General features: G+C 53.0%; 1 long non-coding RNA gene across 1 annotated transcript in view; it reads right to left on the bottom strand.

Annotated features, from left to right (window-relative positions):
- Positions 1-13,696: 13,696 nt before the first annotated feature.
- LOC139250297 (uncharacterized) overlaps positions 13,697-26,741 on the bottom strand; it is a 293,445-nt gene continuing 280,400 nt past the window's right edge. Inside the window, exon 4 of the long non-coding RNA XR_011591287.1 lies at positions 13,697-14,042. This is a non-coding gene — a long non-coding RNA (uncharacterized lncRNA). The remainder of the gene's footprint in view (positions 14,043-26,741) is intronic.

The following is a 26,741-nucleotide window of genomic DNA, read 5'->3' as shown; positions in this document are numbered from 1 at the left end:
AGCAGCCCATACAGGAAACCCCTCCGCGCAGAACTGAAAGGCACGGAGGGGATTTCCCAGAAGAGGCTCAAAATGAGAGGCGCCGGCTCCTGAAGGAGGTTTCGGGGCTTGGTGCCGATGAGGAATTCCGTCCGGACGGGGGTCAGTTTGGACGGGATCGCCCCTCGTGCTTGAGCATCCTCGACACACCTAACGGAGTCAGGGCCCAGGGCCGTTTTTAGCGACTTGATGGCATTGACCACACGCTGGACCAGGGTAGGTGCCGTGCCAGCTCTTCAGGCACCATCCAGCACGCTCCTCGCCATCGAGCAGGTCCCTGACCCTGGTCACCTCGCCAGACACAGCCCTCTCGTCCGCCTGCCACCGAAAACCGCGGTCGTGGAGGTACAGATTCCTGAGCAGCGGCTCCCAAAGGACAGCCGCCACTCCAGACGGGGGAGAGCTGCGCTTGGTGGTGACTCTGTTCCAGACCCTGATGAGTTCCTGGTAAAAGATGGGCAGCCCCCACATGGTGGTCCTGACACCCCCCAGGCTCACAAACAGGAGCTGCGTATCATAATTGAGGCTGTACTGCTGGCGGAAGAAATACATCGCCAGCACACACCACCGAGGAGGGGGCTCAACATACAGCTATCTCTGCAGGGTCTGAAGATGAAAAGTCGCGTGCTGGGTGCTGATGCACACCAATGCCTGCCCTCCTTCAGCAGGAGACTCAGAACCGCAGCAGAGAACCAGTGCTTCCTGTTGTTCCAGAAGAAGTCCACCAGCTTTTTCTGCATCTTGGTGACAAATGCAGGGGGAGGGGTCAAAGTGACCAGCCAGTACCACAGCATAGCGGTCACCAGCTGGTTTATGACTAGCACTCGACCCCTGTAGGACAGCACTCGGAGCAGTCCTGTCCAGCGCCCTCGGCAAGTGGCAATTTGGCCTCCAGCTCTTGCCAGTTCGCCGGCCAGGCTTCCTTGGCAAGGCTAAGGTAGACTCCCAGATAGAGGAGATGGGTCGTGCTCCAGGCAAAAGACCTGAGCCCCTCCGGCAGGGAGTCCACCTGCCACTCACCCATCAGGAGTCCGGAACATTTCTCTCAGTTGATCCTGGCGGAGGATGCGGCTGAGTAAATCTCCTGGCACTCACGCATCCTCCGCAGTTCAATAGGATCCTCGACCATGAGGAGCAGATCATCGGCGTAAGCCGAGAGGACGACCTCCACGTCCGGCCCTTGTAGAGCCAGTCCCGTCAACCTCTTCCGCAAGAGGCGCAGGAAAGGCTCCACTCATATGGCATATAACTGGCTGGACATGGGGCATCCCTGGCGCACACCTCTCCCAAAGCGAAGGGGTGCCGTCAAAGACCCATTAACCTTAATCAGACACTCCGCGGCCACATACAAAAGTCAGATCCAGGCAACGAAATGCGTCCTGAACCTGACAGTGTGCATAGTTCCGAACAGATACTCGTGATCCACCCTGTCGAAGCCTTCTCCTGTCGAGGGAAAGGAAGGCGATCGACAGACCAGCCTCCTGGGAATGGTGGACCAGGTCCTGGACCAGATGTTATCGTGGATTGCCCGGCCCGGGACAGTGCAGGACTGGTCGGGTGGATCATGTGGTCTAGCACGGCCCCAAGGTGAGCAGACAGAGCCCTGGTAAAAATTTTGTAATCCATCCTGAGGAGGGAGACCGGGCGCCAGTTCTCAAGTAGGCGGATATCGCCCTTCATAGGCCGCAGGACGATGACTGCCCTGCACCAAGAGAGGGGCATCTCCCCGGTCGCCGGACTTTCCCCCAGGACCCGCACGTAGTCGGCCCCAAGGATGCCCTGTGGAACTCCACGGTCAGCCCATCCAGCCCCAGGGACTTTCCCCTCGAGAGCTGGTCGAGGGCACCGGTCAGCTCCGCCAGGCCCAGCAGATCATCCAGATTCTCGGCACCATCCAGCCCGACCTTCGGCAGGTCCTCCCACAAAACTCTACACGCTTCTTCGCTGGACGGATCCGGGGAGAACAGAGCCCCCTAATAGTCTCAGGCCCTGTGGCTGATGCCCTCCAGATCTGAGACCAGAGATCCGTCGTCGGCCAGCAGCGTGAAGAGCTGCTTACGGACCCCGTCTTTTTTCCAGCGAGTAGAAGGGGAGCCGTGGTCCAGGTTCTGGAGGAACCAGATACGTGACCTCACGAATGTGCCTCGGGACCCGATGAGCTGCAGGTCCTTCAGCGCGGACTTCTTCGCTTTGTACACCGTCCACAGGGCCGGGTCCTCCACGACTTGACCGAGACGGGACTCCAGGTCGAGCATCTCCTTCTCCAGGCGCCCCACCCTGGCCTCCCGCCTCTTGGTCGACCCCTTCGCGTACTCTTGACAGAAGAGACGGAAGTGAGCCTTGCCCACGTCCCACCATAACCTCAAGGAGGGGAAGCCCCCCTGCTTCCTTCTCCAGTCGGACCAGAACCGACGGAACAAATCCTGGAACCGCTTGTCCCCCAGCAGCAGGTTGTTAAAATGCCAGTACGCGGACCCCACCCGCGCACGGAGCGAAGCAAGCTCCGCCCACATCAGGTGGTGGTCCGAGCACGGCACCGGCCGCATGGAAGCTGCCGGAACTCAGGAGACGTACGCCCGGGAAATGTACAGGCAGTCGATTCCGGACCTTCCTCTTCCAGGCCTCACCCAAGTGAAGGTGCTGGAGTCGGGATGGAGATTTCGCCAGACATCCACCAAGTCGAAGGACCCGACCAGATCCCTCAACTTCTCTATCGCCGCCAAGCTCTGCAAGGCACCGGAGTGGTCCCTCGCCTCGAGGGTGCAATTAAAATCCCGCCCCGAGGACAATGCAGTCGCCGACGTTGACGGAGCCTAGAAGAGTGGATAATTCTTCGAACAAACGCACTTGCTCACTAAATGGAGCGGCACGTCCCCCAGGCGAACCGTGACATGGAGCAAGTGGCCTGGCACAGGCTTCTCGACCCACAAGATCTCCGGCTGAAAATGTGGGGCCAGCAAGATAGCCACCCCACAAGAAGTGGCGGTGAGGTGGCTCATGCGAACCTCTCCTTGCCATTCCAGGAGTCACATGGCCTCATCTCCCAGCACGGTGTGGGTTTCTTGCAGGAAGCTCACCGGATATTTCCCCTCCCGAAGGAGCGGAAAATTATTAAATCCTCAGTGTGCCTCTCTGCCGCCATTGATGTTGAGGCTGGCTACGGTTATCTTCATGACAAGAGCATAGTGCAACCTCTAAATAACCTACTGTGGGGAGGGAGCGGAGTCATGAGATGACCTCCACTCCCTCAGCAACCCAGTGAGGAACGTTCTGAGCCGGTGCAGCTGAAGATGACTTTTTTTGGTCAGGTCCTGTCCGCGCCCATGGTTCTGACGGCGGACGGACCTGATGAGCAGCACCGACTTGGACCATTGGTCCAGGGACAGGTGGGCTCTATTGTGGTGACCCTGGCATTGCACCAAAAAATCCCGGAGTTCCTTGTCAGGAATGAGGGGGGACTCAGCGGCGGGCACGAGGAGATCCATTGCCTCACTGCCGATGGACTCCAAATCCTCTCCCGCGTCCACCACCGAGTCCCCGTCCTCCTCCGGGAGGTTGCCACCAGCGGCCAGTCCGTCGACCGCACAGGGTACGGTGAACGGCCCGGCCGCACCATCCGGCCCTACCTCTGTCACAATCCCACCCCCAGGATCGTTGGCAGAGCAGTCCCCCCTGGGCTCTTCCTGGAATACCGGGTCGGGAAGTGGCAGCGGACGGGGGTCCCCCTCCGCCCCAGGCACCGGGGAGCACGGAGAGACCGGGCCGAAGAACTGCTCCAGGTTCTCCAAGTACCCCGGCTCCAACATCAGGGACAGAGATTGGTGTTCCTCACCCTCCCCACCACCACCCTCTGACCCAGCGGGCGGGGGTTCTTGTGATACTCTTCTGCCGGGTCGAGCAGATCCCGGGGGATGCTGATGTTTGACTGGGCGAGCTCGGACTCTTCGGCCTTGCCCGCCTCAGTCCCCAGGGCACTCGATCCTGCGGCGATACTTTCTTTTTGCTGCCCCACGGCCTCCGCAACAGACAGTTCTTCTTCCCCATCCCCAGGAGGCTCAGGCTAGACAGCCTTGGCTATCTCACCCCCCTGAGGGACAGACTCCCCCCGCCTTCGGCACACGTTGGGAGCGCTGGTGGGGGACGCGGGACCGTCGCCAGGCACCAACTTCTCCACGGAGGGATCTTGGTCCTCCTCCCTTTCCGTGGAGCGGTGCCTCCTTTTCTGTCTGGAGGGACGCGGAAGCTGGGAGACCTCCATATCTGCCGAGGCATCTGCCTCCGCTCCCTCCTTCCGGGTTTCTTGCCCGCGCCCGACCGCAGGTGGCAAACTCACCGCAGATGCGGGTATGGTCAAGGGCTTGGGCACAGAATGCCCCACGCTAGCCGGTGGTAAGTTGGGGCTAAGCGCAGTGATAGGGCTGTTTGGCCCACTGAGGGGACTCGGCTGAAGGTGTTTGTCTTTCTTCCGCGCCTTCCTTCCGCACGGACGCTCTCCCTCCAACCTGCCAGAGGCCGAGATGGCATTGGCCCCCGACGATGCCCGCGCATCTTTGGTTCCTCACACGCGGACGGTAACGGGGGGAGGACTGGCGGCGGCACCAGCCGAGGCCACTTTAGGTGTTTTGGCGGCCTTGGAGGCGGGGCAGTTCACTGCGGACATGCCCCACCTCTCTACAGGCATGGCAGCACATGCTGTCCAGAAGAAGCGGTAGGCTGTCCCCTCGTGGACCACATTGAATGCACCTTCTGTTACCTCCTCCCGGACCAGCTGAACAAAAAGCTGGCGCCGGACGGAGAACACAAGGGAGGCTGGCCTCCCTGAATCCGAGCGGGATCGGCATTATCCCCGCCCTCACCTCCACCAGTTGACGTAGGTGGGGGAGGAGGAGCTCACCGGGAACAAAGGGCGGAACGTTGGAGATGACAATTCTCTGTGCGGTGGTCTCGAGTCCCACCCACCGTGAGCCCCTTATTCAGGGCCAGGGACACTCCCTGCTCTGACCCCAGGAAGAACATAGCCTTCATGTGCATTTTTGAGGTGGCGAGAATGGCCAAGGGGCTGACTACCCCAGCCATTGCCCTCACACACTCCACAATCGTCATGTTGGGGTGGGTGTAGCTCTAGACCCCATTCTTTTTGGTCAATAATGTAAAAGGTGGCAGGGCAGCAGGAGCAGCAGTGACCACCACGTGCGCATGTTTTTGCTGGCCCCGCTACCGGCGAAGGTGGACTCGCCATATCAGGGTCCCTTTAAAGGCCACACCCACCCCAATGTCACAGGCCTTCAGGGCCTCTTTAATTGAGCAGCGGGAGCTCTTAATTAGGCACACCTCTCCCCTGCGTGTTTAACAATTGGGGAGGGGCCTCTTTCTCTCTGCTGGGTAGTTTTAATTAATAATAGTAATTGCAATTGAGAGTAGGAAAGAGGGGCCTGAGAGAGAGAGAGAGAGAGAGAGAGAGAGAGAGTGTGAGAGAGAGAGGGGTGGGAAAGAGGGAAGCTGTGAGGGCAGGGTCACCCCTCACAGTGTTGGGTGGGTGCTGGCAGGGGTGCACTCTCCGAAGGTAAACAAAGTCTTTATCGATGGTCTTCGGGTGGGGGAAGAAGATGTCTTCACCCAGGATAGCTGGAACTCCCCAGGTACCATCCTCCACCAGGTCTTAATGATGTTAATTAAGGGAGTTAATTACCCAGGCAGCTCGAGCTGTCCTGGGCCAGGCAATGGGGAGAGGGGTGTTTTAGTGGTGTGTGGGGCCTAGTTATTCACAAGAACCCCACACCCTTACACACACACAAACCCCCACAATGTTCCGGCCTAAATGGTCTCTCCTCCCCCCACCTACAAACTAAAGTATTTTTTGGAGAGTGCAGCCACCTGTCGGTGTTGTAAATGGCTCTGCCTCCTTTCACACAGATGATGGTGTGACAGTTTGTAGTTTGTTCTCTTCCCCTCTCTCCAACTCTGTCGCAGGGGTGTTGAAGCGAGCAGCTCTTGGTCCTCCTCCCTCTCAAGGTGTTAATCCAGCAGGCCTCTTCCTCCTCTCCGAGAGACTCTGGTGGCAGGCAGACAGATAGTTGTAGCAGCTCCTTCTCCACAGGCTCCCAACTCACAAGTGGCTGAAACACTCCCACAACAGCTAAATATATTAGCAACTATTTTATAGAAAACAATCAAGTGCCCCCTGATTAAAGGGGGGGGGACACTCCAAAACATTTATGGTGCCCCCTGTGTTTTTTTTTCCTGAGGGCACCAAAACACTAATTATACAATTGCCCCCTGGCTAAAAGGGAGGGGGTACTAAAACCGACAAACTTAAACAAATTAAACTTTGGACATTAAGATCAAATTAAAATTTGGTTGCCGGGGGTGATGATGCACTCCAGTCCCTCCGGCACCCATCGACAACAGCTATACAAACCTGCTCACAGGTTCATACATTACATAACAACATAAGAAATAGGAGCAGGAGTAGGCCATACGGCCCCTCGAGCCTGCTCCGCCATTTAATACGATCATGGCTGATCCGATCATGGACTCAGATCCACTTCCTTGCCCGCTCCCCATAACCCCTTATTCCCTTATCGGTTAAGAAACTGTCTATCTCTGTCGTAAATTTATTCAATGTCCCGGCTTCCACAGCTCTCTGAGGCAGCAAATTCCACAGATTTACAACCCTCTGAGAAAAGAAATTCCTCCAGTTTTAAATGGGCGGCCCCTTATTCTAAGATTATGCCCCCTTGTTCTAGTCTCGCTTATCAGTGGAAACATACTCTCTGCATCCACTTTGTTAAGCCCTCTCATAGTCTTAAACGTTTTGATAAGATCACCTCTCATTCTTCTGAATTCCAATGAGTAGAGGCCCAACCTTCTCAACCTTTGTCAGCCCACTCATCTCCAGAATCAACCTAATGAACCTGCTCTGAACTGCCTCTAAAGCAAGTCTGTCCCTTTGTAAATATGGAAACCAAAACTGCACGCAGTATTCCAAGTGTGACCTCACCAATACCCTGTGTAACTGTAGCAAGATTTCCCTGCTTATATACTCCATCCCCTTCGCTATAAAGACCAAGATTCCATTGGCCTTCCTGATCACTTGCTGTACCTGCATTCTACCTTTTGTGGTTCATGCACAAGTACCCCCAGGTCCCTCTGTACTGCAGCACTTCGCAATTTTTCTCCATTTAAATAATAACTTGCTCTTGGATTTCTTTCTGCCAAAGTGCATGACCTCACGCTTTCTAACATTGTACACCATCTGCCAAATTTTTACCCACTCACTTAGCCTGTCAACATCCTTTTGCAGATTTTTGTGTCCTCCGTCCACATTGCTTTTCCTCCCATCTTTGTATCGTCAGCAAACTTGGCTCCGTTACACTCGGTCCTTTCTTCCAAGTCATTAATATAGATTGTAAATAGTTGGGGTCCCAGCATTGATCCCTGTGGCACCCCACTAGTTACTGATTGGCAAACTGAGAATGAACCATTTATTCCGACTCTCTGTTTTCTGTTAGTTAGCCAATCCTCTATCCATGCTAATATATTACCCCCAACCCCGTTAACTTTTATCTTGTACAGTATCCTTTTACGTGGCACCTTGTCAAATGCCTTCTGGAAGTCCAAATACACCACATCCACTGGTTCCCCTTTATCCACCCTGTTCGTTACATCCTCAAAGAATTCCAGCAAATTTGTCAAACATGACTTCCCCTTCATAAATCCTGACCAAATTATGCTTTTCTAAATGTCCTGCTACTGCTTCTTTAATAATGGACTCCAATATTTTCCCAACCACAGATGTTAGGATAACTGGTCTATAGTTTCCTGCTTTTTGTCTGCCTCCTTTTTTAAATAGGGGCGTTACATTTGCAGTTTTCCAATCTGCTGAGACGTCCCCAGAATCCAGGGAATTTTGGTAAATTACAACCAATGCATCCACTATCCCTGGCGCTACTTCTCTTAAGACCCCAGGATGTAAGTCATCAGTTCCAGGGGATTTATCAGCCTTTAGTCCCATTATCTTACTGAGTACCACCTCCTAGTGCCTGTGATTGTGTAAACTTCCTCTCCCCACTATAGCCCCGTGACTATCCACTATTGGGATATTGTTCGTGTCCTCTACCGTAAAGACTGATTCAAAATATTTGTTCAGAGTTTCTGCCATCTCCATGTGCCCCATTATTAATTCCCCGGTCTCGTCGTCTAAGGGACCAACATTTACTTTAGGCACTCTTTTCCTTTTTATATACCTATAGAAACTCTTGTTATCTGTTTTTATATTTCGAGCTAGTTTACTTTCATAGTCTATCTTCCCTTTCTTAATCATTTTTTGCTGACTTTTAAAAGCTTCCCAATCTTCTGTCCTCCCACTAGTTTTGGCCACTTTGTATGCCCTTGTTTTTAATTGGATACCGTCCTTTATTTTTTTTTTAGTTAGCCACGGATGGCTATCTTTTCTTTTACACCCTGTCCTCCTCACTGGAATGCATGTTTCTTGAGAGTTGTGAACTATCTCCTGAAATGTACGTCACTGTTCATTAACCGTCCTACACTTTAATCTATTTTCCCAGTTAACTTTAGCCAACTCTGCCCTCATACCTTTGTAGTTTCCTGTAATTAAGCTTAGTACGCTGGTTTGAGATCCAACTTTCTCACCCTCCATCTGAATTTGAAATTCAACCATGTTATGATCACTCATTCCAAGGGGATCCTTTACTAAAAGATTGTTTATTAATCCTGTCTCATTACACAGGACCAGATCTAAGATAGCCTGCCCCATGATTGGTTCCATTGCAGACTGCTCAAGGAACCCTCCAACTCTCCATTTCTCGCTCCAACTTTAGAAACCATTACAAAAACCCATCATTTTGACCAACATTTCCGACACCTCTCCCAATTTCTTCCTTGACGGCTTAGTACCGATCGCCCTAGTTCCATTGTTGTGAAGCACTTTAAGACAATTATGTGAAAGGAGCTTTGTAAATGCAAGTGTTTTTTGTCTTGGAGGTGGGGTAGCATTGCTGGTTAAAGAGGAGATTAATGCAATAGTTAGGAAGGGCATTAGCTTGGATGATGTGGAATCTATATGGGTAGAGCTGTAGAACACCAAAGAGCAAAAAACGTTAGTGGAAGTTGTGTACAAACCTTCAAACAGTAGTAGTGATGTTGGGGAGGGCATCAAACAGGAAATTAGGGGTGCATGCAATAAAGGTGTAGCAGTTATCATGGGTGACTTTAATATGCACATAGATTGGGCTAACCAAACTGGAAGCAATAAGGTGGAGGAGGATTTCCTGGAGTGCATAAGGGATGGTTTTCTAGAGCAACATGTCGAGGAACCAACTCGGGGGGAGGCCATCTTAGACTGGGTGTTGTGTAATGAGAGAGGATTAATTAGCAATCTCGTTGTGCGGGGCTCCTTGGGGAAGAGTGACCATAATATGGTGGAATGCTACAGTAGGATGGAGAATGAAACAGTTAATTCAGAGACCATGGTCCAGAACTTAAAGAAGGGTAATTTTGAAGGTATGAGGCATGAATTCGCTAGGATAGATTGGCGAATGATACTTAAGGGGTTGACAGTGGATGGGCAATGGCAGACATTTAGAGACCGCATGGATGAACGACAATAATTGAACATCCCTGTCTGGCATAAAAATAAAAAAGGGAAGGTGGCTCAACCGTGGCTATCAAGGGAAATCAGGGACAGTATTAAAGCCAAGGAAGTGGCATACAAATTGGCCAGAAATATCAGCGAACCCGGAGACTGGGAGAAATTTAGAACTCAGCAGAGGAGGACAAAGGGTTTGATTAGGGCAGGGAAAATAGAGTACGAGAGGTAGCTTGCAGGGAAAATTAAGACGGACTGCAAAAGCTTCTATAGATATGTAAAGAGAAAAAGGTTAGTAAAGACAAACGTAGGTCCCCTGCAGTCAGAATCAGGGGAAGGCATAACGATGAACAAAGAAATGGCAGACCAATTGAACAAGTACTTTGGTTTGGTATTCACTAAGGAGGACACAAACAACCTTCCGGATATAAAAGGGGTCAGAGGGTCTAGTAAGAAGGAGGAACTGAGGGAAATCCTTATTACTCGGGAAACTGTGTTGGGGAAGTTGATGGTATTGAAGGCCGATAAATCCCCAGGGCCTGATGGACTGCATCCCAGAGTACTTAAGGAGATGGCCTTGGAAATAGCGGATGCAGTGACAGTCATTTTCCAACATTCCATAGACTCTGGATCAGTTCCTATGGAGTGGAGGGTAGCCAATGCAACCCCACTTTTTAAAAAAAGAGGGAGAGAGAAAACAGGGAATTATAGACCGGTCAGCCTGACATCGATAGTGGGTAAAATGATGGAATCGATTATTAAGGATGTCATAGCAGCGCATTTGGAAAGAGGTGACATGATAGGTCCAAGTCAGCATGGATTTGTGAAAGGGAAATTATGCTTGACAAATCTTCTGGAATTTTTTGAGGATGTTTCCAGTAGAGTGGACAAGGGAGAACCAGTTGATGTGGTGTATTTGGACTTTCAGAAGGCTTTCGACCAGATTAATGTGCAAAGTTAAAGCACATGGGATTGGGGGTAGTGTGCTGACGTGGATTGAGAACTGGTTGGCAGACAGGAAGCAAAGAGTAGGAGTAAATGGGTATTTTTCAGAATGGCAAGAAGTGGGACTAGTGGGGTACCGCAAGGTTCTGTGCTGGAGCCCCAGCTGTTTACATTGTACATTAATGATTTAGACAAGGGGATGAAATGTAGTATCTCCAAATTTGCGGATGACACGAAGTTGGGTGTCAGTGTGAGCTGCGAGGAGGTTGCTCTGAGGCTGTAGAGTGACTTGGATAGGTTAGGTGAGTGGGCAAATGCATGGCAGATGAAGTATAATGTGGATAAATGTGAGGTTATCCACTTTGGTGGTAAAAACAGAGAGACAGACTATTATCTGAATAAGAACATAAGAACATAAGAATTAGGAACAGGAGTAGGCCATCTAGCCCCTCGAGCCTGCTCCGCCATTCAAAAAGATCATGGCTGATCTGGCCGTGGACTCAGCTCCACTTACCCGCCCACTCCCCATAACCCTTAATTCCCTTATTGGTTAAAAATCTATCTATCTGTGATTTGAATACATTCAATGAGCTAGTCTCAACTGCTTCCTTGGGCAGAGAATTCCACAGATTCACAACCCTCTGGGAGAAGAAATTCCTTCTCAACTCAGTTTTAAATTGGCTCACCCGTATTTTGAGGCTGTGTGCCCCCTAGTTCTCGTCTCCCCGATGAGTGGAAACAACCTCTCTGCCTCTATCTTGTCGATCCATTTCATTATTTTGAATGTTTCTATAAGATCATCCTTCTGAACTCCAAGGAGTAAAGACGCAAGCTACTCAATCTATCATCATAAGGTAACCCCCTCATCTCTGGAATCAGCCTAGTGAATCATCTCTGTACCCACTCCGAGGCTAGTATATCCTTCCTTAAGTAAGGTGACCAAAACTGCACGCAGTACTCCAGGTGCGGCCTCACCAATACCCTGTACAGTTGCAGCAGGACCTCCCTGCTTTTGTACTCCATCCCTCTCACAATGAAGGCCAACATTCCATTCGCTTTCCTGATTACCTGCTGCACCAGCAAACTAACTTTTTGGGATTCATGCACAAGGACCCCCAGGTCCCTCTGCACCGCAGCATGTTGTAATTTCTCCCCATTCAAATAATATTCCTTTTTAATGTTTTTTTTTCCAAGGTGGATGACCTCACATTTTCCGACATTGTATTCCATCTGCCAAACCTTAGCCCATTCGCTTAACCTATCTAAATCTCTTTGCAGCCTCTCTGTGTCCTCTACACAACCCGCTTTCCCACTACTCTTTGTGTCATCTGCAAATTTTGTTGCACTACACTCTGTCCCTTCTTCCAGGTCATCTATGTATACTGTAAACAGTTGTGGTCCCAGCCCAGAATGGTGACAGATAGGAAAAGGGGAGGTGCAACGAGACCTGGGTGTCATGGTACATCAGTCATTGAAGGTTGGCATGCAGGTACACCAGGCGGTTAAGAAAGCAAATGACATGTTGGCCTTCACAGCGAGCGGATTTGAGTACAGGGACAGGGAGGTGTTACTACAGTGAGGTCACACCTGGAGTATTGTGTGCAGTTTTGGTCTCCTAACTTGAGGAAGGACATTCTTGCTATTGAGGGAGTGCAGCGAAGGTTCACCAGACTGATTCCAGGGATGGCGGAACTGACATATCAAGAAAGACTGGATCAACTGGGCTTGTATTCACTGGAGGTCAGAAGAATGAGAGGGGATCTCATAGAAACGTTTAAAATTCTGATGGGTTTAGACAGGTTAGATGCAGGAAGAATGTTCCCAATGTTGGGGAAGTCCAGAACCAGGGGTCACAGTCTAAGGATAAGGGGTAAGCCATTTAGGACCGAGATGAGGAGAAACTTCTTCACCCAGAGAGTGGTGAACCTGTGGAATTCTCTACCACAGAAAGTTGTTGAGGCCAATTCACTAAATATATTCAAAAAGGAGTTCGATGAAGTCCTTACTACTCGGGGGATCAAGGGGTATGGTGAGAAAGCAGGAATGTGGTACTGAAGTTGCATGTTCAGCCATGAACTCATAGAATGGCAGTGCTGGCTCGAAGGGCCGAATGGCCTGCTCCTGCACCTATTTTCTATGTCTTCCACCTGCACTGCCTTTATGTCGATCTAATTCCCACTGAAATCACTGTCACACTGACTCAATGTCAGACTGGAGGGGCGGTGCTCCGCAGCCAGTGCACAAGCAGTGCGGGATGGGGCAGGCGGTCCGGGTGCAACAGATGCGGCGGGAGAAGACATCTGAAGTATTTTCAGGTTGTGTTGAGAGCCTGCGTGGATTCATTATACCCTGAGAAATATGTAAATAGATGTCACTCAGTCCCATGGTGAATCCCCACGTGTCCTCACTTGGTGCCTTTTGCTTGGCCGTTTACAATGGGCACTTGTGGTCTTCCCAGCTGCTCACCGCAGAATGTCCACTCGAAGCTGGGACAGAGGGACCGATTTTGGAAAGTTGTTTTTTTTCCCCGTGTGTGTATTGGGCACATTCCGGGCCCACGGACGAGTTTCTCACGGGACTCTATTATTAAATAGTTTCTGGCTTTCAACTCCAAAACGAGATGCATTACTTTGCCGCCCAGCCATTCTGAAAGCGGATTGCATATTCCTGAATTACATTAACAGGCTGAAGGATGGTGTATTGCAGCTTGGAAAGGGTCGAGGGGTCATTTATTTGCATTGATGAGTGCAGATTTGGCCACTAAGAGATGCATTGTTTTATATATATATACCCTGTCAATATCCTGATTTAACCAGGTATGTCACCATTATTCCTATAACTGCACTTTTCCCTCAACATGTATTTTCCCGTTAAATCCTGTGTGTGAGGGTTTGTCCCACCATGTGCTCACACGCTTTTGTTCAATTAAATACAAATGGAGTTTGTCCCAGATTTCACCCTCCATTCTGTGTTCAGAAATTCCACTCAGTGTTGTTACTGTAAAAGTGACAACGTTGTATAACATTTACTTACACATGAGATGTTGGTATTGTAACATTATTAGATATAAAACCAATATAATGTACAAAGCACTTACTGGTTACATTCAGCCGGGTTCCTTTTCCATAGATTGATCCCCAAATACCACAGATATAGACCGCGCTGTCTCTGCGCTCCACGCCTCTGATGGTCAGAATGTCGCTGTTACTGGCAACATCTCTGGAAAGCTGAAACCGCTCAGAGAAACCGCGTGATCGGTCAACCCAGCCACCTGCATACTTAGTAAATATTACGTGTTTCCTATCCTGTGAGAGGTACCATTGTACACCATAATTATCCACACGCTCATTCACATTGCTGCTCTCCAGGGTACACCGAAACTGCACCGTCCCACCCTCGGGCACCGTCACAACTTCTGGGGACTGGATAAGAACCGGACTTGCCTTTAGACCTGTGAATAGTAAATAACTGAGGATCAGAACAGATGAGGAACAACATGAAGTAATAAGTTGAAACCGAAGTGATTATAAAATCTCCTGTGTGTTTGCGAATGGATATTGGTCTGAAATCCCACTCCTCTGTTTCCCGCGGGCGCTCGACAGAAAATGGTAAAAAAAGATGCGCACCTACCTTTTCCTGCTGCGCCCACCAGAGATCCCGGTCCTGAGGCCTACTCTCCCTGCACATCGGAGCGTGTGTCTGTCAGGACGGATGTATGTTGGAGCTGGAGTGACATGACACTGGGCAGCCAATCCAGGTCAAGTATTTTCTCATTCATAATAATGGGAACTCGGTCAGTGGGAGTTCTCATTATGATTGAGAAACACTGCCCCCCAACATCCAAACACAAGTAAAAAATAGAAAAAACATCACATATTTAAGATTAATTTAAATTTAAGTCAATAAATGTCTTAGAAAAAAATATTATTTTTCAAACTTTTTTTTAAAAGATTTTTCATAATGGTTTAAAATAAACTGACCTTAGTGGACAGGGTTTTTAACGTTAAAATGTGCTTTTTAAACTTTATTTTTACATGTTTTTGTATGTTTCAAAGCTGGTTTTCAGCACATGTGCATTGCACACCGAAAACCGGCTTTTGTGATGCCTTCCCCGGTCCGTACACACTCCGTACAGACTCAGGGAGGCCGGGATATCTGCCCCAATGTGTATTATCAGTAATTTGTAGCCGAGTTGTTCAAACATATCCTGAGCTTAGCTGTCCCACATTGCCCTGTACTGACCAACAATCCCACTGTGAACAGGCAGCCCAAAAACACACACACTGCAACTGAACTCAGAACTCCTGCTGTGGATATGTTCTTTGCTGCCTTTACCACGGAGGTTGGTACAACAAGGATCAGAAAATCAGGAAAAAGTTGCCAGTTTTAGTGATATTTTGCGATACCCAACACAAGATTCTGATGTAGGTTCAGATACAGAAGGCTCTCGGTCCACTTCATCTCATCCTTCCAGAATTCCAATACTACCATCGTCCCATTGCAGCGTCCAGCGGTTTGTAAACCTGTCCCGTGTTCTGGCCTCGCCTGGGAACCTGTTCCAGCTTTTGATCACCGTCTTCAAATAACTGAGTCCTGAACTTGGCCTTTACAATCCTGACTGTGCCCTCCTGCCCTGGTTATATCTGAAAGTATTGTTCTGGGTTTGCTTTACCGACCCCACAACACGTGCTGTCCTTCCCCTGGGGCACGGGTACCTCCTATTGTTTATTTCCAATATTTTTATTCATTTATTCGTGGGCATCGCCAGCAAGGCCAGCATTTATTGCCCATCGCTAATTGCCTTAGAGAAGGAGGTGGTGAGCCGCCTTATACAACTGAGAGCAAGTGCTCTACTCGGAACTCCGACACGGCAAGCGAGCCCCAGGTGGGCAGAGGAAACGTTTCAAGGACACCCTCAAAGCCTCCCTGATAAAATGCAACATCCCCACTGGCACCTGGGAATCCCTGGCCCAAAGACCGCCCTAAGTGGAGGAAGAGCATCCGGGAGGGCGTTGAGCACCTCGAGTCTCGTCGCCGAGAGCGTGCAGAAACCAAGCGCAGGTAGCAGAAGGAGAGTGCGGGAAACCAGTCCCATCCACCCTTTCCTTCAACCACAGTGTGTCCCACCTGTGACAGAGACTGTAATTCCTGTATTAGACTGTTCAGTCACCTGAGAACTCACTTCTCGAGTGGAAGCAAGTCTTCCTCGATTCCGAGGGACTGCCTGTGATGATGATGACAACTGAGTGGCTTTTTAGACATTTCAGAGGGCAGTTAAGGGTCAACCACATTGCACTGGGTCTGGAGTCACATATCGGCCAGACCGGGCAAGGACGGCAGATTTCCTTCCCTAAAGGCCATTAATGAACCAGATGGGTTTTTATGACAATCCGGTGGTTTCATGGTCACCATTACTGACACTGGATTTTTATTCCAGATTTATTTATTCACTGAATTTAAATTCCCCAGCGGCTGTGGTGGGATTTGAACTCATGTCTCTGGATCATTAATCCAGGCCTCTGGATTACTCATCCAATGAGAAACCACTATGCTACCGTTCCCGATATATACGGCACCTTTCATTTATTCTTACTGAACACCATTCATCATTAATCAGCCCAGCTGGGAAGCTTGTTGAGCTCTCTTTGTGAGATCTTGGCTGCGTCCAGTGAATCCACCCCCCCCCCCACCCCCCGAGTCCACCCCCCCCACCCCCCGAGTCCACCCCCCCCGTCCCCGCTCAATCCACACTCCCCCCACCCGCCGAGTCCACCCCCTCCGTCCCCGCTCAATCCACACTCCCCCCACCCCCCGAGTCCACCCCCTCCGTCCCCGCTCAATCCACACTCTCCCCCACCCCCTGAATCCACCCCCCCCACCCCCCGAGTCCACCTCCCCCCCGCCCCCGCTCAATAATCCACACTCTCCCCCCCTCCGCGAATCCACAGTTCCTCCCCCCCATCCAAGGCAAGTCAAAACATCTCCTTTGTGCGGCCACTGCCTTCCCCACTGCCCCATACCATGCTACTCACTGCCTTCCCCACTACCCCATACCATGCTACTCACTGCCTTCCCCAGTGCCCCATACCATGCTACTCACTGCCTTCCCCACTGCCCCATACCATGCTACTCACTGCCTTCCCCACTGCCCCATACCATGCTACTCACTGCCTTCCCCACTGCCCCATACCATGCTACTCACTGCCTTCCCCACTGCCCCATACCATGCTACTCACTGCCTTCCCCACTCTCCATACCATGCTACACACTGCCTTCCCCACTGCCCCATACCATGCTACTCACTGCCTTCCCCACTGCCCCATACCATGCTACTCACTGCCTTCCCCACTGCCCCATACCATGCTACTCACTGCCTTCCCCACTGCCCCATACCATGCTACTCACTGCCTTCCCCACTGCCCCATATCATGCTACTCACTGCCTTCCCCAGTCTCCATACCATGCTACTCACTGCCTTCCCCACTGCCCCATAGCATGCTACTCACTGCCTTCCCCACTGCCCCATACGATGCTACTCACTGCCTTCCCCACTGCCCCATACCATGCTACTCACTGCCTTCCCCACTGCCCCATACCATGCTACTCACTGCCTTCCCCACTGCCCCATACCATGCTACTCACTGCCTTCCACACTGCCCCATACCATGCTACTCACTGCCTTCCCCACTGCCCCATATCATGCTATTCACTGCCTTCCCCAGTCTCCATACCATGCTACTCACTGCCTTCCCCATTGCCCCATACCATGCTACTCACTGCCTTCCCCACTGCCCCATACCATGCTACTCACTGTTCCCCACTGCCCCGCTACTCACTGCCTTCCCCATTGCCCCATACCATGCTACTCACTGCCTTCCCCACTGCCCCATACCATGCTACTCACTGCCTTCCCCACTGCCCCATACCATGCTACTCACTGCTTCCCCACTGCCCCATACCATGCTACTCACTGCTTCCCCACTACCCCATACCATGCTACTCACTGCCTTCCCCACTCTCCATACCATGCTACTCACTGCTTCCCCACTGCCCCATATCATGCTACTCACTGCTTCCCCACTCTCCATACCATGCTACTCACTGCTTCCCCACTGCCCCATACCATGCTACTCACTGCCTTCCCCACTGCCCCATTCCCAGCTACTCACTGCCTTCCCCACTGCCCCATACCATGCTACTCACTGCCTTCCCCACTGCCCCATACCATGCTACTCACTGCCTTTCCCACTGCCCCATACCATGCAACTCACTGCCTTCCCCACTCTCCATACCATGATACTCACTGCCTTCCCCACTGCCCCATACCATGCTGCTCACAGCCTTCCCCACTGCCCCATACCACGCTACTCACTGCCTTCCCCACTGCCCCATACCAAGTTACTCACTGCCTTCCCCACTGCCCCATACCATGCTACTCTCTGCCTTCCCCACTGCCCCATACCATGCTGCTCACAGCCTTCCCCACTGCCCCATACCACACTACTCACTGCCTTTCCCATTGCCCCATACCAAGTTACTCACTGCCTTCCACACTACCCCATACCATGCTATTCACTGCCTTCCCCAATCTCCATACCATGCTGCTCACTGCCTTCCCCACTGCCCCATACCATGCTAGTCACTGCCTTCCCCACAGCCCCATACCATGCTACTCACTGCTACCCCACTGCCCCATACCATGGTACTCACTGCTTCCCCACTGCACTATACCATGCTACTCACTGCCTTCTCCACTCTCCATACCATGCTGCTCACTGCCTTCCCCACTGCCCCATACCATGCTACTCACTGCCTTCCCCACTCTCCATACCATGCTGCTCACTGCCTTCCCCACTGCCCCATACCATGCTACTCACTGCCTTCCCCACTCTCCATACCATGCTACTCACTGCCTTCCCCAGTCTCCATACCATGCTACTCACTGCCTTCCCCACTGCCCCATACCATGCTACTATCTGCCTTCCCCACTGCCCCATACCATGCTACACACTGCCTTCCCCACTGCCCCATATCATGCTACTCACAGCCTTTCCCACTCCCCCAAACTATGCTTCTCACTGCCTTCCCCACTGCCCCATACCATGCTACTCACTGCCTTACCCATTGCCCCATACCATGCTACTCACCGTTCCCCACTGCCCCATACCATGCTACTCACTGCCTTCTCCACTGCCCCATACCATGCTACTCACTGCTTCCCCACTGCCCCATACCATGCTACTCACTGTCTTCCCCACCGCCCCATACCATGCTATTCACTGCTTCCCCACTGCCCCATACCATGCTACCCACTGCCTTCCCCACTGCCCCATACCATGCTACTCATTGCCTTCCCCAATGCCTCATACCATGCTACTCACTGCTTCCCCACTGCCCCATCCCATGCTACTCACTGCCTTCCCCACTGCCCCATACCAAGTTACTCACTGCCTTCCCCACTGCCCCATACCATGCTACTCACTGCCTTCCCTAATCTCCATACCATGCTGCTCACTGCCTTCCCCACTGCCCCATACCATGCTACTGACTGCCTTCCCCACTGCCCCATACCATGCGACTCACTGCTTCCCCACTGCCCCATACCATGCTGCTCACTGCCTTCCCCACTGCCCCATACCATGCTACTCACTGCCTTCCCCACTCTCCATACCATGCTGCTCACTGCCTTCCCCACTGCCCTTACCATGCTACTCACTGCCTTCTCCACTGCCCCATACCATGCAACTCACTGCCTTCCCCACTGCCCCATACCATGCTACTCACTGCCTTCCCCACTGCCCCATACCATGCTACTCACTGCCTTCCCCACTGCCCCATACCATACTACTCACTGCCTTTCCCACTGCCCCATACCATGCTACTCACTGCCTTCCCCACTGCCCCATACCATGCTGTTCAATGCCATCCCCACTGCCCCATACCATGCTACTCACTGCCTTCCCCGCTGCCCCATACCATGCTACTCACTGTCTTCCCCACTGCCCCATACCATGCTACTCACTGCCTTCCCCACTGCCCTTACCATGCTACTCACTGCCTTCTCCACTGCCCCATACCATGCAACTCACTGCCTTCCCCACTCTCCATACCATGCTACTCACTGCCTTCCCCACTGCCCCATACCATGCTGTTCAATGCCTTCCCCACTGCCCCATACCATGCTACTCACTGTCTTCCCCGCTGCCCCATACCATGCTGCTCACTGCTTCCCCACTGCCCCATACCATGCTGCTCACTGCCTTCCCCACTGCCCCATACCATGCTACTCACTGCCTTCCCCACTCTCCATACCATGCTGCTCACTGCCTTCCCCACTGCCCCATACCATGCTACTCACTGCCTACCCCACTCTCCATACCATGCTGCTAACTGCCGTCCCCACTGCCCCATACCATGCTACTCTCTGCCTTCCCCACTCTCCATACCATGCTACTCATTGCCTTCCCCAGTCTCCATACCATGCTACTCACTGCCTTCCCCACTGCGCCATACCATGCTACTCAATGCCTTCCCCACTGCCCCATACCATGTTACTCACTGCCTTCTCCACTCCCCCATACCATGCAACTCACTTCCTTCCCCACTGCCCCATACCATGCTACTCACTGCCTTCCCCACTGCCCCATACCATGCTACTCACTGCCTTCCCCATGCCCCATACCATGCTACTCACTGCCTTTCCCACTGCCCCATACCATGCTATTCACTGCCTTCCCCACTGCCCCATACCATGCCACTCAGTGCCTTCCCCAATGCCCCATACCATCCTACTCACTGACTTCCTCACTCTCCATACCGTGCTGCTCACTGCATTCCCCACTGCCCCATACCATGCTACTCACTGCCTTCCCCACTGCCCCATACCATGCTACTCACTGCCTTCCCCACTGCCCATACTATGCTACTCACTGCCTTCCCCACTGCCCCATACCATGCTACTCACTGCCTTTCCCACTGCCCCATTCCATGCGACTCACTGTTCCCATTGCCCCATACCATGCTACTCACTGCCTTCCCCACTGCCCCATACCATGCGACTCACTGCCTTCCCCACTGCCCCATACCATGCTACTCACTGCCTTCCCCACTGCCCCATACCATGCTACTCACTGCCTTCCCCACTGCCCCATACCATGCTACTCACTGCTACCCCACTGCCCCATACCATGCTACTCACTGTTCCCCACTGCCCCATACCATGCTACTCACTGCCTTCTCCACTGCCCCATACCATGCTACTCACTGCTTCCCCACTCTCCATACCATGCTACTCACTGCTTCCCCACTCTCCATACCATGCTACTCACTGTCTTCCCCACTGCCCCATACCAAGCTACTCACTGTCTTCCCCACCGCCCCAAACCATGCTATTCACTGCTTCCCCACTGCCCCATACCATGCTACCCACTGCCTTCCCCACTGCCCCATACCATGCTACTCATTGCCTTCCCCAATGCCCCATACCATGCTACTCACTGCTTCCCCACTGTCCCATACCATGCTACTCACTGCCTTCCCCACTGCCCCATACCAAGTTACTCACTGCCTTCCCCACTGCCCCATACCATGCTACTCACTGCCTTCCCTAATCTCCATACCATGCTGCTCACTGCCTTCCCCACTGCCCCATACCATGCTACTGACTGCCTTCCCCACTGCCCCATACCATGCTACTCACTGCTTCCCCACTGCCCCATACCATGCTGCTCACTGCCTTCCCCACTGCCCCATACCATGCTACTCACTGCCTTCCCCACTCTCCATACCATGCTGCTCACTGCCTTCCCCACTGCCCCATACCATGCGATCACTGCTTCCCCACTGCCCCATACCATGCTACTCACTGGCTTCCCCACTCTCCATACCATGCTACTCACTGCCTTCCCCAGTCTCCATACCATGCTACTCACTGTCTTCCCCACTGCCCCATACCATGCTACTCACTGCCTTCCCCACTGCCCTTACCATGCTACTCACTGCCTTCTCCACTGCCCCATACCATGCAACTCACTGCCTTCCCCACTCTCCATAACCATGCTGCTCACTGCCTTCCCCACTGCCCCATACCATGCTACTCACTGCCTTCCCCACTCACCATACCATGCTGCTCACTGCCTTCCCCACTGCCCCATACCATGCGACTCACTGCTTCCCCACTGCCCCATACCATGCTACTCACTGCCTTCCCCACTCTCCATACCATGCTACTCACTGCCTTCCCCAGTCTCCATACCATGCTACTCACTGTCTTCCCCACTGCCCCATACAATGCTACTCACTGCCTTCCCCACTGTCCTTACCATGCTACTCACTGCCTTCTCCACTGCCCCATACCATGCAACTCACTGCCTTCCCCACTGCCCCATACCATGCTACTCACTGCCTTCCCCACTGCCCCATACCATGATACTCACTGCCTTCCCCACTGCCCCATACCATACTACTCACTGCCTTTCCCACTGCCCCATATCATGCTACTCACTGCCTTCCCCACTGCCCCATACCATGCTGTTCAATGCCTTCACCACTGCCCCATACCATGCTACTCACTGCCTTCCCCGCTGCCCCATACCATGCTACTCACTGCTTCCCCACTGCCCCATACCATGCTGCTCACTGCCTTCCCCACTGCCCCATACCATGCTACTCACTGCCTTCCCCAATCTCCATACCATGCTGCTCACTGCCTTCCCCGCTGCCCCATACTATGCTACTCACTGCTTCCCCACTGCCCCATACCATGCTGCTCACTGCCTTCCCCACTGCCCCATACCATGCCACTCAGTGCCTTCCCATCTGCCCCATACCATCCTACTCACTGACTTCCTCACTCTCCATACCGTGCTGCTCACTGCCTTCCCCACTGCGCCACACCTTCCTACTCACTGACTTCCTCACTCTCCATTCCATGCTACTCACTGCCTTCCCCACTGCCCCATACCATGCTACTCACTGCCTTCCCCACTGCCCCATACCATGCTACTTACTGCCTTCCCCACTGCCCATACCATGCTACTCACTGCCTTCCCCACTGCCCCATACCAAGCTACTCACTGCCTTTCCCACTGCCCCATACCATGTGACTCACTGTTCCCACTGCCCCATACCATGCTACTCACTGCCTTCCCCAATGCCCCATACCATGCTACTCACTGCCTTCCCCACAGCCCCATACCATGCTACTCACTGCCTTCCCCACTGCCCCATACCATGCTACTCACTGCCTTCCCCACTGCCCCATACCATGCTACTCACTGCTACCCCACTGCCCCATACCATGCTACTCACTGTTCCCCACTGCCCCATACCATGCTACTCACTGCCTTCTCCACTGCCCCATCCCATGCTACTCACTGCTTCCCCACTCTCCATACCATGCTACTCACTGCTTCCCCACTCTCCATACCATGCTACTCACTGCTTCCCCACTGCCCCATGTCATGCTACTCACTGCCTTCCCCACTGCCCCATACCATGCTACTCACTGTCTTCCCCACTGCCCCATACCAAGCTACTCACTGTCTTCCCCACCGCCCTATACCATGCTATTCACTGCTTCCCCACTGCCCCATACCATGCTACCCACTGCCTTCCCCACTGCCCCATACCATGCTACTCATTGCCTTCCCCAATGCCCCATACCATGCTACTCACTGCTTCCCCACTGCCCCATACCATGCTACTCATTGCCTTCCCCACTGCCCCATACCAAGTTACTCACTGCCTTCCCCACTGCCCCATACCATGCTACTCACTGCCTTCCCTAATCTCCATACCATGCTGCTCACTGCCTTCCCCACAGCCCCATACCATGCTACTGACTGCCTTCCCCACTGCCCCATACCATGCTACTCACTGCTTCCCCACTGCCCCATACCATGCTGCTCACTGCCTTGCCCACTGCCCCATACCATGCTACTCACTGCCTTCCCCACTCTCCATACCATGCTGCTCACTGCCTTCCCCACTGCCCCATACCATGCTACTCACTGCCTTCCCCACTCACCATACCATGCTGCTCACTGCCTTCCCCACTGCCCCATACCATGCGACTCACTGCTTCCCCACTGCCCCATAACATGCTACTCACTGCCTTCCCCACTCTCCATACCATGCTACTCACTGCCTTCCCCAGTCTCCATACCATGCTACTCACTGTCTTCCCCACTGCCCCATACCATGCTACTCACTGCCTTCCCCACTGCCCTTTCCATGCTACTCACTGCCTTCTCCACTGCCCCATACCATGCAACTCACTGCCTTCCCCACTGCCCCATACCATGCTACTCACTGCCTTCCCCACTGCCCCATACCATGCTACTCACTGCCTTCCCCACTGCCCCATACCATACTATTCACTGCCTTTCCCACTGCCCCATATCATGCTACTCACTGCCTTCCCCACTGCCCCATACCATGCTGTTCAATGCCTTCCCCACTGCCCCATACCATGCTACTCACTGCCTTCCCCGCTGCCCCATACCATGCTACTCACTGCTTCCCCACTGCCCCATACCATGCTACTCACTGCCTTCCCCACTGCCCCATACCAAGTTACTCACTGCCTTCCCCACTGCCCCATACCATGCTACTGACTGCCTTCCCCACTGCCCCATACCATGCTACTCACTGCTTCCCCACTGCCCCATAACATACTGCTCACTGCCTTCCCCACTGCCCCATACCTTGCTACTCACTGCCTTCCCCACTCTCCATACCATGCTGCTCACTGCCTTCCCCACTCACCATACCATGCTGCTCACTGCCTTCCCCACTGCCCCATACCATGCGACTCACTGCTTCCCCACTGCCCCATACCATGCTACTCACTGGCTTCCCCACTCTCCAAACCATGCTACTCACTGCCTTCCCCAGTCTCCATACCATGCTACTCACTGTCTTCCCCACTGCCCCATACCATGCGACTCACTGCTTCCCCACTGCCCCATACCATGCTACTCACTGGCTTCCCCACTCTCCATACCATGCTACTCACTGCCTTCCCCAGTCTCCATACCATGCTACTCACTGCCTTCCCCACTGCCCTTACCATGCTACTCACTGCCTTCTCCACTGCCCCATACCATGCAACTCACTGCCTTCCCCACTCTCCATACCATGCTGCTCACTGCCTTCCCCACTGCCCCATACCATGCTACTCACTGCCTTCCCCACTCACCATACCATGCTGCTCACTGCCTTCCCCACTGCCCCATACCATGCGACTCACTGCTTCCCCACTGCCCCATACCATGCTACTCACTGCCTTCCCCACTCTCCATACCATGCTACTCACTGCCTTCCCCACTGCCCCATACCATGCTACTCACTGCCTTCCCCACTGCCCCATACCATACTACTCACTGCCTTTCCCACTGCCCCATATCATGCTACTCACTGCCTTCCCCACTGCCCCATACCATGCTGTTCAATGCCTTCACCACTGCCCCATACCATGCGACTCACTGTTCCCACTGCCCCATACCATGCTACTCACTGCCTTCCCCACTGCCCCATACCATGCTACTCACTGCCTTCCCCACTGCCCCATACCATGCTACTCACTGCTACCCCACTGCCCCATACCATGCTACTCACTGTTCCCCACTGCCCCATACCATGCTACTCACTGCCTTTCCCACTGCCCCATACCATGCGACTCACTGTTCCCACTGCCCCATACCATGCTACTCACTGCCTTCCCCACTGCCCCATACCATGCTACTCACTGCCTTCCCCACTGCCCCATACCATGCTACTTACTGCCTTCCCCACTGCCCATACCATGCTACTCACTGCCTTCCCCACTGCCCCATACCATGCTACTCACTGCCTTTCCCACTGCCCCATACCATGCGACTCACTGTTCCCACTGCCCCATACCATGCTACTCACTGCCTTCCCCACTGCCCCATACCATGCTACTCACTGCCTTCCCCACTGCCCCATACCATGCTACTCACTGCCTTCCCCACTGCCCCATACCATGCTACTCACTGCCTTCCCCACTGCCCCATACCATGCTACTCACTGCTACCCCACTGCCCCATACCATGCTACTCACTGTTCCCCACTGCCCCATACCATGCTACTCACTGCCTTCTCCACTGCCCCATACCATGCTACTCACTGCTTCCCCACTCTCCATACCATGCTACTCACTGCTTCCCCACTCTCCATACCATGCTACTCACTGCTTCCCCACTGCCCCATGTCATGCTACTCACTGCCTTCCCCACTGCCCCATACCATGCTACTCACTGTCTTCCCCACTGCCCCATACCAAGCTACTCACTGTCTTCCCCACCGCCCTATACCATGCTATTCACTGCTTCCCCACTGCCCCATACCATGCTACCCACTGCCTTCCCCACTGCCCCATACCATGCTACTCATTGCCTTCCCCAATGCCCCATACCATGCTACTCACTGCTTCCCCACTGCCCATACCATGCTACCCATTGCCTTCCCCACTGCCCCATACCAAGTTACTCACTGCCTTCCCCACTGCCCCATACCATGCTACTCACTGCCTTCCCTAATCTCCATACCATGCTACTCACTGCCTTCCCCACTGCCCCATACCATGCTACTGACTGCCTTCCCCACTGCCCCATACCATGCTACTCACTGCTTCCCCACTGCCCCATACCATGCTGCTCACTGCCTTCCCCACTGCCCCATACCATGCTACTCACTGCCTTCCCCACTCACCATACCATGCGACTCACTGCTTCCCCACTGCCCCATAACATGCTACTCACTGCCTTCCCCACTCTCCATACCATGCTACTCACTGCCTTCCCCAGTCTCCATACCATGCTACTCACTGTCTTCCCCACTGCCCCATACCATGCTACTCACTGCCTTCCCCACTGCCCTTACCATGCTACTCACTGCCTTCTCCACTGCCCCATACCATGCAACTCACTGCCTTCCCCACTGCCCCATACCATGCTACTCACTGCCTTCCCCACTGCCCCATACCATGCTACTCACTGCCTTCCCCACTGCCCCATACCATACTATTCACTGCCTTTCCCACTGCCCCATATCATGCTACTCACTGCCTTCCCCACTGCCCCATACCATGCTGTTCAATGCCTTCACCACTGCCCCATACCATGCT

Source organism: Pristiophorus japonicus, unplaced genomic scaffold (assembly GCF_044704955.1).
Source record: "Pristiophorus japonicus isolate sPriJap1 unplaced genomic scaffold, sPriJap1.hap1 HAP1_SCAFFOLD_367, whole genome shotgun sequence".
In the NCBI taxonomy this organism is placed as follows: domain Eukaryota; kingdom Metazoa; phylum Chordata; class Chondrichthyes; family Pristiophoridae; genus Pristiophorus; species Pristiophorus japonicus.
The sequence above is the reverse complement of the archived record's forward strand: the minus strand, read 5'-3'. Positions and strand labels throughout refer to the sequence as shown.